Here is a 12731-nt window from a genome sequence, read left to right on the forward strand (position 1 = left end):
TTCCCGCTCTCTACAGTTGCCTCTCTCCCGACCCATGTACCTGTGTAAAACCACTGAAATAATAAAACTGTCTTATATCTTACATTCCTATAGCCTTAGTGTTTCTAATGCATTTTCATGTATGGAATTAAATTAAGCCAGGCTTAGCTGAAGTAAAAATAAACCCCACAAGGTACAACGTTTGCTACAGAATTTCTTTCTCACATCAGCTCCTGATTGGCAGCCTTCTCTCTTCCACACAGTAATTAGGACTCCTGCCAGTGCTGCAGCTTGTCATCCTCTTAGGTTCTTAGCATCATCTTATTCTAGCTACCAGAATGGAAAGAGAGCACGGGGGAGACAGTACACCTGCTTCTTAAAAGCCCTGGCCAGGAATGGCATACCTCATTGGCTTGAATGGGACACGTGACCAAAACCAACTACACGGTCAACTTGGAGATGTAGTCTAGCCATGTGCTCAGGTACAGACCTACTTTTATGGAAAGAAATTATGGATTTGGTGACGAGCTAACAGTTTCTGCCATAGGTTTTTTTTATTTGATCCTCATCATAGTTAGAGAAGTAGGTGGAATCGATTGTTTCCCCCTCCATTTCACAGATGAGGAAACTAAAAATTTATGAGACCAGATTCTACCATCTGTGGTTTTGATTTATAATCCGATTCTGTTACTGAAATGGTTACTGTGGGAACCTCCTTAAATACATTTCTATAAGCTTCCCTGAAACTTATCAAACTATCTTTTCAAGGCCTATGATTCTAAACATCCCCGTATTCCTAGTTCATTCACCTTTGACATTTTGAGAAACTGGGAAATCCTTACCCAATAGAGGTAGACCTTTATCAGGGGTTAGATTCCAGTGTCATCACACAAGGCAAAAATCACACGCAGACAAAATGACCCCAGAAAATCCCTTTGAAAAGCACGCTGCTGGAGACTGACATATGTCTCTCATTAGGACCTACAAAGCCAGTTCTTGCTCTCTAGGCTCTGGAAACAGATCACTCCATGGAACACCAGATGAAACAGTTGTTTTCTGTTCTCTTGTTGTATCAAATATGTGTCCTTAAGTGCAACAGTCATAGCAGCACAACGCAATGCTCATGTCACGAAAACCACACATCCCTCTCAATGTCTTCTTGTCACTATCTTCTACCATAATAGTTTCTTTGGGATTAGATTTCTCTTGTGCCTTTTAGGAACTATGTCTTTTTGTTCTTGTTGTTATTGAGTATTTTTTCCACCTCAGAAAAGAAGATTAAATGTGGCATATGAATAAGCAACACCAGAAGGGAAAATTTTGTTCTATAGACCCTAGAACTCATCCCTGAAAAAAAAAATAGAGAGGAATAAAAGTCTGTGTGCATCTTTGCCTGTACAAAGCTAGCATTGTCTGGGGTGAAGGGGAAAAGCTGGGGTTCTGGCAGGCTGGCCCCATTAGAGCCTTGTTTCTTGTTTCATATTGAAAAGATGACATTCCTTTGCTAGCAGCGTCCTGCCTGGATTTCTGGCACCAGTTCTATGGCCAGCACTATTGCCTGGGGCATTTTTGTTGGGGTTGGTTTTGTTTTATTTCAAAAGCAGCAAAGTGCAGGCTTTGTAAATGTACAAGGTAGAACTGTTTTTATAAAGCTTGTCACCAAACTTGGCAGCACAGTCAAGGTGGCCCGTCTGCCCGGGTGTCTGCTTCCTTTTCACTGGTGTCAAGATGTATGAGAAGGCATATATACAGTAGAATTTCACTTCTTAACTTGTTCTCAAGTGTTTCCGAGGCAGGTCTTGTGTTTTAACATGGGCTCCTCCTCCCTCTCAGGACTTCATGTAATGTTTCATTTATAACAGAGATGGGTGGATTTGCAAAGTAAATATTTCAATAAGAAAAAAGACAGAATCTTTGGTGACCGTCTCAATTCTGCTTCTATGGAGGTATTTTCTATGTCTGGGAGGGGAAAAAAAAAAAAAGAAAAACCTTAATGTTGGCTGCAACTCTGAACTGGAGCGTGTAAAATGTACTTCTCAGGTTCTGTGAGCCTTAAAATAATGGGCAGTAGAAAACTCTGAGGTAGGTCAGCGATGGGGAGAATACCATGGTTTTATAAAGGATTTTCATGGTTAAACAAATTTGGAAAAGCTAGAATGACCACGCAACGTTAATTCTCCGCTGTGCTTTTGAATCTGAAAATAGCAGCAATTCTAAGTACACAACATCACCATTCATACAGCCCTGGAAAGTCCCCCACGTCAGGAAAATTATCCTTATTAGTCAAACCCAGTAGGGATCATCTGACTGTTCCTCAGGGAAATGAGAATTTCTGTTTGGATCTTACTTCTCTGTATTGTACTCAAATCGTACATGAGCTATGCTATATCTGGGGACTTTGGGATTATGGTCATATTTTCAATAAGAAATACTTTTGAAAGCTCCTGCTCTAATTTATATGTATCATTCCTCATTAACATAAATAAATTCAGAATAATAGCATGAGAGAGTGATATATTTTTTATTTTTCAGTTTCCAGAGTCATCCTTCTCTGTTAGGTGTTCCTTCAACCGGCTGGCACCCTAAGCCAGTTTACAGTCCCCATACTCCATAAGATATTGTTTGATGACGTTTATTCTGTTTGGCTCTACAGTTTGTCATGCTCATGATTTCATCAAAAACATTATGCTGATATGCTTGAATATCTTTTAGTGTATTTGTTGTGTTGAGCTGTGATAAAAAGTATGAAAGTTTTCATTCCAGTACCAAAATGTAGAAAGAGGGTATCAGAAATTAAGTGATTCTGCTAATTCTGGTTATTTCCTTAGAATGAAATTAAATGTATAATGTCTAATTCAATTGTATTTTGCTCTTAAATTATCATTTTCTGCTTTAAGAATTAGGTGGAAAGTATGCCCTACTTAAATGCATGTTTGGTGCTAATTCTTGCCTGTTGGCCAAAAATTTGAGTCTCATGTTGTGCACAATATACATACAGATATCATTTTTTTCTATAAGTATTTGTGGCAGGTAGGATCTGTGCAAAATTATGAATTACATTACAAATCATAAATGGGTCTTACTGTCCTCACTGAATATATTTGGTTTTAAACCCAAACTCATAATGAAGGCATTTTTTTTTTTTTTTTTTTGAGATGGAGTCTGCTCTGTCGCCCAGGCTGGAGTGCAGTAGTACGATCTCAGCTCACTGCAAGCTCCGCCTCCTGGGGTCATGCCATTCTCCTGCCTCAACCTCCCAAGTAGCTGGGACTACAGGCACCCCTCAGCACGCCTGGCTAATTTTTTGTATTTTTAATAGAGACGGAGTTTCACCGTGTTAGCCAGGATGGTCTTGATCTCCTGACCTCGTGATCCGCCCACGTCGGCCTCCCTAAGTACTGGGATTACAGGCCTGAGCCACCGTGCCCCACCCGAAGGCATTTCTTTTGCTATGCTCACGTGTATGATGTTTGCTGCTAGAGAGTTCACAGGATTGATGTCCCAGACTTAGTGGTTTAAGATACCTAAAAGAGTATTTTTGAATTACTGAGTCTAGATTAGATATTCCTTTATTATTTGATTATTTTTATCCGTCTTATTTCTTATGAGCTCTGGGCCTCAGAAGGAATATTCCTGTTTTCCACTACATACACTATCAGAAATATGAGCATTGGATGAGGGATGGTAATAGTGACCTCCAAGGAAGTAAATGTTTACCTGTATTATGTCAGGGTGGATAAGCTATTATCCACATAACAAAGCAAGGGATCCCCTGCAAAAAATCACTGTAGATAAGTTATGTTACAGTATATTACTATTATTTAGTATTTTAGTAACTTATTTTAAATAATAAAGCTGACATTCCTGTAAGGATATATAAAACAGAATTTATATAGGAAAGAAAAAGTAACTTAGATAAATTTTTGGGCTTGATATTTTGTGACACTTGCTTCTTTTTCTTCAAGCCATCTGGGGAGCACAGTCAGTGAATGTGGGTAAATCTTTGTTTCTGAATCCTTGCTGGAACCCAAGTCACCTCTCCTCTCATGGAAGTCCTCTGCCATATCCACACTGACCAATAACGTTCTAAAGTAGCCTTCAAGATTGGTCTCCTTGGCTCTGCAGTGCTATTATTACTCCTGCTGGATATGAATCTGGCATTTGTTACTCTCACAGTAACATCCTTTCTTCCATTCACAATTGAGGCCCTAACTCTTCCAATTTTAGTCATGGTAAGGCCAGGTTATACTGCAGGAACAAATTCAAAATTACAATGGCTTAAAACAGTAGTTGTTTATTTGTCACTCGCACCATGTGTCCATTTTGGATAGATAGTTCTACTCCGTGTTACCTTCACTCAGGGACCAAGACTGATGGAGTCACCTCCGTTTAGAAAATCACTGGCTCTTGCATTAAGGGGAAGGAGAACAATGGAGAATTGCCCACTTGTGCTGGTATCTTTCTACTGAATCTCACACACATCATTCCCACTCACGATTCATTGACTAAAGCAGTTCTCTTGGCCTCACCTAATCCAAATGGAATAGATGAAAATGCTAGCATACCGTGTGTCTAGGAGAATGGGCAGTTGCCAATGTTTACTTCTTCCTTCTGCTCCAAGAATTACAACTATTGTTTGTTTTGCTTTGCCATAACCGTGTGGTTCTCAGTATACTTGTCTTGCACAGCTGCATTTATATGCACTGGATAAAGCGTCCCCTCCCCAGCAATGTCAAACTCTTTTGGGCCCTTAATAAGAGGTTTATGTAAAACCTTTTGAGTAGAGATACTCTTATTTGGCTGTGCCTTCTATTTTTACACTCCATTCTCTGCAGAAACTTTTTACAAGTTTCTTAAGCATAGTTTATAGGGTAGATTTAGGCAAAAAATTTGTGTCACACCCCAAATTGCCTCTCTCCAAACTGAATATGATCATAACATATCTTTCATTTTATCTTTCCGTAGTCTCCCCTGCCTTTCTGGGACGTCCCCGAGCAGTTAAAGGGCACCTGCTATCCTTGTCTTTATGTGAGAGACCCAGTCGTGGGCCTACAACTGCCCCATTCTGTATAATCACCATTTTTCCCACTGTGACCTGTTGAGTCTTCCCTGGAGTAGAAGTGCTGGCAGCCATCCTGAGGTTGCAAGTTTCCTGTAGTGGAACTTTCATTGTGGTACTGATTACTATTTGAAACTCTTTCATGAATAGTTTACTTAGTCACTGTTTTTCTCTCCCACTAGTGTGTAAGTGCTATGAGAATAGGAACTTTGTAAGTCTTGTTCACTTCCATATTCTCAGCACCCACAACAAATCTTGGCATGATGTAGGCACTCAATAAATGTTTGTTGAATGAATCAATAATAAATAGTATGCAGAAGAGGTGGGAGAAAACACAGGATTAGAGCACATTTGTACTCGATCCAAGTTATCACAGGACAATAGCTATGGGGCAAATGGAGACGTTTAGGATAATGTTGGCCAAGTATGTCCTAACAGATCAGAAAGGAAGAATAAAAATGTCAACAGGCATCCTTTATTCATTTCATTTTTATTTCTAGGAAAGTAAATGCTCATCTGAGCACTCAGAGGTATGCAGAGGTGCCCGCCCCATCTGCCTTGCTGTCTCTTCCTAGTTGCCTATTGTCATGCTGCTTTTGGGCATGGGGTAGGTGACTCAAGAACAACATGTGGGCTGAGTTTGCCAGCTGATGTCTGCCAACGGTGACTATTTCCTTTACACAATGGTTGAACTTATCAATTATTAAGGTTACTTCTTAGCCCCAAGTTGAACTGGTTTTGGGTTTCAAATATTGGTCTTTCCCTATTTGTCATATACAACAGTGAAATAACAGATGCCTTCTGTTCCTTTTGAAGTGATAAATCCTGTAATTACTACAAGTACTTGAATACTGCAGTTTACTGAGGACGTACATATGCAATATCTCCTTTTAATAACAGCTCTATTATGTGAGTAAGACAGAGAGTGGAATCTCTTCTCCCTCAGGGTTTAACTTCTAGAATAAGCATATGAGGTAAATATCGTATATGGTTAAAATGACCCTTAAATCACCCAAAGCGTGTCCCAGTTACCATTGCTGTATGACAAACCATCACAAATCTTAACGGCATAAAACTTTTTTATTTGGCTCACAGACAGTGGGTCATGAATTTATGGAAGCATAGTGGGGATGATTTGTCTTTGCTTCCTGCTATCTGGGGCCCAGCTGATGACAGTCAACATCTGGGAGTAACTCAGTGTCTGGTAGGTATTGGAGTTGTCTTCAGTTATAGGTCTGGTAGTTGGTGTTGCCTGCTAAGTCCTCAGCTAGAGCTGCTAACTGGAGCATCAATGCAATTAGCTGCTTTTTTTTTTTTTTTTTTTTTTTTTTTTTTTTTTTTTTTTTTTTTGAGATGGAGTCTCGCTCTGCTGCCCAGGCTGGAGCCAGTGGCTGGATCTCAGCTCACTGCAAGCTCCGCCTCCCGGGTTCACGCCATTCTCCTGCCTCAGCCTCCCGAGTAGCTGGGACTACAGGCGCCGCCACCTCGCCCGGCTATTTTTTGTATTTTTTAGTAGAGACGGGGTTTCACCGTGTTAGCCAGGATGGTCTTGATCTCCTGACCTTGTGATCCGCCCGCCTCGGCCTCCCAAAGTGCTGGGATTACAGGCTTGAGCCACCGCGCCCGGCGTTTAAGTAGCTTCTTGATGTGGCTTGGGCATCCTTACAAAATGGCAGTCTCAGTTGTTCGACCTATTACATGGTGGCTCAGGGGTCCAAAAACTAGGGTTGCAGAGGACAAGGTAGGAGCCACATGGCCTTTTATTTCCTAGCCTTGGAAGTCCCATAGTGTTCCTTCTGTCAAATTCTATTGGTTAAAGCAGCCACAGATCCATCCAGATACAAGAGGAGGGGACATAAGCCCTCCTTTCATTGGGATAGTGCCATAGTCACTTTAAAAGAGCATCTGGGAAGGAGTTATTATTGTGGCCATCTTTGGAAAATCCAAGCTGCTGCAGACTGAGTTTAGTTTTGAATCACAGGCTCTTTCTGCAGTTAGATGCCAGATGAAGCAGGTGGCTTGTTCTTAAGAGCCTGTTGTAGGAAAAATATGCATCTCTATGCCCTCGGAAGACTAGTGGCTCATTCTGAAAAGCAGATGGGAACTGAGACAGGCTGAGGGAGCTGTGGGTTCCCACCACCCATCTTGCCCTACTTCAGGGCACACACTCACCGAGTTAAATGGCAGATGGACATGTGGCTACCACCCACCTTTAAGCTGCTGTGAATGCGTTCTGGCTTTCCTGGTAACTGAGAAAAATGCAGTGCCCTTAGTATCGACATGACGTCTATGGACACAGGGAGAAAAAGAAGAAATCAGAAGGCCCATGTGAAACCTGGCTCTGCCAGCTTTATGGAAACAGACCGCAAGCTGATCTCTCAGGGAGTGGTCTCAAATTCAGGCCCCCTGCTTTCTCCTGGCTTGCATCAGATCATATCATTATTCTCATATTGATTCTAGGCCACTGAGTAAATTTTTTATTTTTACCAAATGTGAGCTCTAATGTGAGCTGTTCCAGTCCTTGTGTTTTCAGGGTGCTCCCTGCCAAAATAGTTATTTATTCCTTTTGGGGAGAGCTGTTCCTGTGCATGGTCAGGGTGGTGAACTCCTATTGACTCTGACCAAAATTCTCTTTGGCCTCTGTTTGGAAGTTGTCTGTGGGCCTTTAATTGTACCCTCTGGTAAGGGGAAAGAGCACTTGAAACAGGCATAAATTCTGTGCATATTTCTAAGGCTGGGCTTTTTAAAAAATGCCGTCTGTCTTCTTTTCTTGCCTTTGAACTTGGACATGAATTTTTGTGAAGTACAGTGTGTCAAGGGAAGGGCAATGAGAAAATATGCAGGGGTATTTACTTAAAAACTACTCAGTGAATCTATCATGGTGTGTTCGTTGGTTTCAGTATGGTAATACCGTATTGTGAAATGAGAGGTGTCTTACTCTGTGTTAAATGGCTGCTTTGTAAAATCTCAACTTTGTTGTGCTTGGTATTTTGTAGTCCATGCCTGTCTCTGACCATGAATTTTATTTTTCTTTTTTTACATTTCAGATTAGATTAAAACCCCAAAAGCTATTTATTAATTTGTTCCTATTTAAAATTGAAACACAAAATGAAATGGAATTTGCTGAATTTTGTTCGAATCCTTATAAGTACACGCGATGACTTTTGAAAGTGTTGAATTTCATAGATTTTAAGGAGATCTAGAGAATGATGGAAGTGTTTTTGACAGCTCTGAATCATTACTTGGTTAGTCAGAGTTGAAGACTTGGAAGTCTTCAAATCTCATTCTTGGTTCAAACATTTCATTACTACCTACCAAGGCTTTATTATCTCTCATCAAGGAAGCTGGATTATCACTGATCACAGAAACAACAGGTCATGTTAATTCCACTGCATCTTTCAACCCCTCTTCTACTGAATGTTTTTGAATAACAACCACATGGAAGTGAAACAGACTGATATGACTTCCTCCCTCCTCTTGCTCCCATTACCAGCAGTGCAATAGCGAGGAAACTAGAAAAGAACTTGAATGACCCACAGAATGACCATTACCCCTGAATAAAAACAACAACAACAACAAAAAAAAAAACAACTTGGTTGTATTTGTTGGGAAGTGAGAGATTTGTATATTTCACAACAGACTCAATTTTGGTGAGGTGGAATATTATAGAGGGGTGTGGATTCTGCTTTCCCTATTACTGGTATGCAGCCCCTTAGCCTAAGCCAGTAATTTCCATTGGATTGGGGATCAGCCTGGGTTCAAATCTTGGCTCCATCACTTTATTGGACAAACCACTGAAATCCAGTTTCATCTTTCATGTAATAACGTATGAGCACTGGAATTATTTTGAGCAATAGACAATGTGGTATATACACAGTGCTTCTTTAGTACCAAGAGCACGTATCTAGAATTTGCTGTATTCCAGATCCATATTTTTAACTCACTTAATCCTCATAACAGCTCTATAAAGTAGATGCTGTTGCTGCAACATTTTCCAGGTAGGGTATAGCACCTGGGCCAAGTCTGTGAACCTCCCAGTTACTTCTCTTTCCCTTTTCCTTTAGGAACATGATTTCCTACCTATGACATGAGCCAGGTTAGGTTCAAATGGTAGCTAAGGTAACTAACTACCGTCTTTAACATTATCTGATTCATTAGTCCTTGACAGTATGGCAAGGATGCATTTTGGTGATGTTTCATATAGTTCTAAAGGTGAGAGTCACTGTATATTCCAATCCATTTAGTTGAGTTTAGATAAAAGGATACCTGATCATTTTCTTCAAAACTCAACCCATTGAGAAGTTGTATTTGCTTTTTCTTATTAGAGTTAATTTTTATTATTGGATTTGAGAAATCAGCTGCTTTATTGGGAGGGCAGGGCAGGTAAGTAAATAATGCAGGCTGATTTGGTACAGTAGAGGGTGGTGGGGAGTGTAGCAAAGATAGTAGCTGTCTTCTGATTCTTTGCTACTTCATGCCTCAGTAGAGTACAAGCTTTAGAATGATGAGAATCACCTGGATGACTTGTCAAAGGATAGATTAGTTGGTCCTATCCCCAGAGTTTCAGGTTCAAGGGGTCTAGAAATGTGCATTTCTAACAAGCTCCCAGGGAATGTTGAGTGCTAGCCCAGGAACCACATTTTGAGAGTCACTGCCCTACAGGAATGTGGAACTAGCATTGCCAGGTTTTCCAATATTTCAAGAGAATTCCTCTATTACTTGAGGATTATGGCTTTTTCAAGGTATTTTTTGGTTCTCCACATATTTCACTACTAAGAAACACTCAGATCATACAATGATTAGGCAAGAAATAGTAGGAAAGAACATTAAGTCAATCTCTTGCATAATTTAAATCTACTCTTTAAGTATTGGCAATGTATTTAAAAGTTTTTAAAAGACTGCGTTGGCCACCACTGAGCCAAAATAAACATGTCTGTTAGCTCAATTCAGTTTGGAGATTAGCAGTTTGCAACCTCTACCTTAAATGCTAGGAAGAAATAATGGATGAAAAGAAAAGAATTAGGTTTTTTGAATTTTCTGCATTTAAAAAATTATGAAAACACTGGCCGAATATTTTTAAAGCTAGCCCAGAAGCTAGTCCAGAAATGTGCTTTCCTTTTATAACCTGAAAGGGAAATCCATCAACTGTTAGAATTAACAGATTGTTCCCTCGGTTAAGCATGCAGAGCCTGTCTGTTATGGTCACTGAATCAGCCTATCAGCTGGTGGCAGGCATGGTTTGTGTGAATGGTCCTAGCAGGATAGTGCTTCTGTGCTTCTTTACCATATTGTCCCTGTGGTACATTGCAGACATTTTTCCTCTTCTTTCCACCTACTTCCAACTTACCTTCTTTCCTGGTCTTACCCTACTCTTTGTTTTTAGCTTTCTTTGCGCCTTTTACCACTTCCATTTGCTTTGTGAACACTTCTGTCTGTCTTTAAAGGCAGTAAAGACTCGTAATCATAATAACAGCAAATATTTTTTGACTGCTTATGCTCTACCAGGTACGGTTTTAAGCTCTTAACAAATTTAATATTCATAACAATCCCACAAGATAGAAAATAGTACTATCCCCATTTAAAAGACAAGGTAAGGCACAGAGAGGTTATGTAACTTGTCTGAGATCACACAGTTAATAACAGGCAGAGGCCGAACTTGAACCTAGGGTATCTGGCAGCAGGACCCAAGCCCACAACCACTAGACTACCTCTACAATAAGAAGCCTCTGCTTTCAGCCCCCTTTTTTTCCCTGCAGAACCTGGCTGGACATGTGGGGAGGCTTAGCACATAGCAGCTTATAATGGAAACAGTCATTTCCATTTTCCTTCCATATTCAAGTGGTATGTCTGGCTTATCAAACCTTTGTCTCAATAAAAATGTGATTGCATGCAGGCTGAGACAAAGATTACTGCTCTTTGAAATTTCTGGAGTTGCCTGATGACACTCATGTAGGATTTATTTGATCAAAAGCTTTACTTGATTTGGCCTTTCAATAATAATCATGTTGGTCAATAGCAGAGCATGTACTCAACAAAAAGTTTCAGGCATCACTGCATTTAGAACCCAGTAAACCAGCACTGTTCAACAGAAATATGCTAACCACAAATGTAAGTTACACATCTAACTTTAAATTTTCTAGCAGTTCCTTTTTTTTTTTTTTTTTTTTTGAAATGGAGTCTCACTCTGTCTCCCAGGCTGGAGTGCAGTGGTGTGATCTCGGCTCATTGCAACCTCCGCCTCCCTGGTTCAGGCGATTGTCCTGCCTTAGCCTCCCAGCTAACTACAGGCGTGTGCCACCACACCCGGCTATATTTTTAGTAGAGACGGGGTTTCACCGTGTTAGCCAGGATGGTCTCAATCTCTTGACCTCACGATCTGCCCGCCTCAACCTCCCAAAGTGCTGGGATTACAGGCATGAGCCACCTGCCCAGCCCTCTAGCAGCCACATTTTTAAAAAGAAACAAATGAAGTTAATTTTACTAATAAACATTATCTACTGCAATATCAAAAAATTATTTCAACAATTAATATAAAACTATTGAGATATTTTTACATAGTAATTTCATAGTCTTCAAATTTTGATGTTAACTTTCATACTTCTAACACATCTCAGTTTGAATGAGCCACATTTCAAGTGCTCAATAGCTACATATGGCTAGTGGCTACTGTAGTGGACAGAACAGCACTGGATCAAAGAGATGTGAGAATTTACAGCCGAGCAACACCAGCAGAGAACCCCGAAATGTCAAGTGCAAACACACATGGAACGAGAGGCAGAAATGATTCAGGAAAACATCAGGACACATTGTTTTAAGGGAATTGATTTTCAAGGAAGATAATGGTAAAACTTGGGGAAATTTTGCTAATTGGTAGAAATTTTAGTTGAAAAAATTTGTGTGCATATATAGTCTTTACTAGTTTATTTAGTTGAATTAACATTTATTTGAACCTAGAAAAAGAATCGCACATACTATGGTAGAGGATGTCAGATGATAATAAGAGAGAACTTTGGAATTATTTGAAGACAAGAGTTATTCCATTTGAGTGACTTAAGCTTCTTGACCTCTAGACCCTGGTTTTCTAGATCAGAAAGTCATAAATTTAAAATCATATTTCTTTTTTTTTTTACTCAAAAAAGAGAGTGTGTGGCTTTAGTTCCCATAGAGCTTCAGGTTCAGATGGTGCAGATGAAGCACTGGCTTTCTCAGCCTTGTTTTGGTAGCATAGGAAAACAAAACAAAACAAAACCCAGAGATAAGAACAAGGGAGACTAGAGGATGTGATTATGAGTAAAACTTCTGGATGCATAATGTCAGCAGCACAAACTGTGTTCATTCTCCATGTTAGTTAATGGCTAATCTAGAGATTGTACTGCCATTTGCTGATAGAGCACAGTTTAAAATATTTTATCATTAATGTGACAGGGAGTTGGATAAAGAAAATGAAGCGTGATTATAAAATGCTAATTATCGTTCTCAAGTGCATATTGGGCATTCACGAATATTTGCAGCGTAATTTGCTTTATTTATTATTTCAGTTTGGTTATAAATGTTAATTCAATTGCAGATGGTATGTTGGCAATTTACAGAGCTATAAAGTTATTTGGAAATCCTAATATTTTCTACCAAAATGTTCAGTTAGTGATGGATGAGCTAGATTAAAAAACTCCTGCTCTTTAGAGTTAAATACATT

At 39.8% G+C, this 12731-nt stretch overlaps 1 protein-coding gene across 2 annotated transcripts in view; it reads left to right on the plus strand.

Annotated features, from left to right (window-relative positions):
- Positions 1–12731, plus strand: part of RARB (retinoic acid receptor beta) — a 550096-nt gene that overhangs the window by 421878 nt on the left and 115487 nt on the right. The gene's annotated exons all lie outside the window — the stretch shown is intronic.

Source organism: Rhinopithecus bieti, unplaced genomic scaffold (genome assembly GCF_001698545.2).
Source record: "Rhinopithecus bieti isolate Rb0 unplaced genomic scaffold, ASM169854v2 scaffold_23460, whole genome shotgun sequence".
Taxonomy (NCBI): Eukaryota; Metazoa; Chordata; class Mammalia; order Primates; family Cercopithecidae; genus Rhinopithecus; species Rhinopithecus bieti.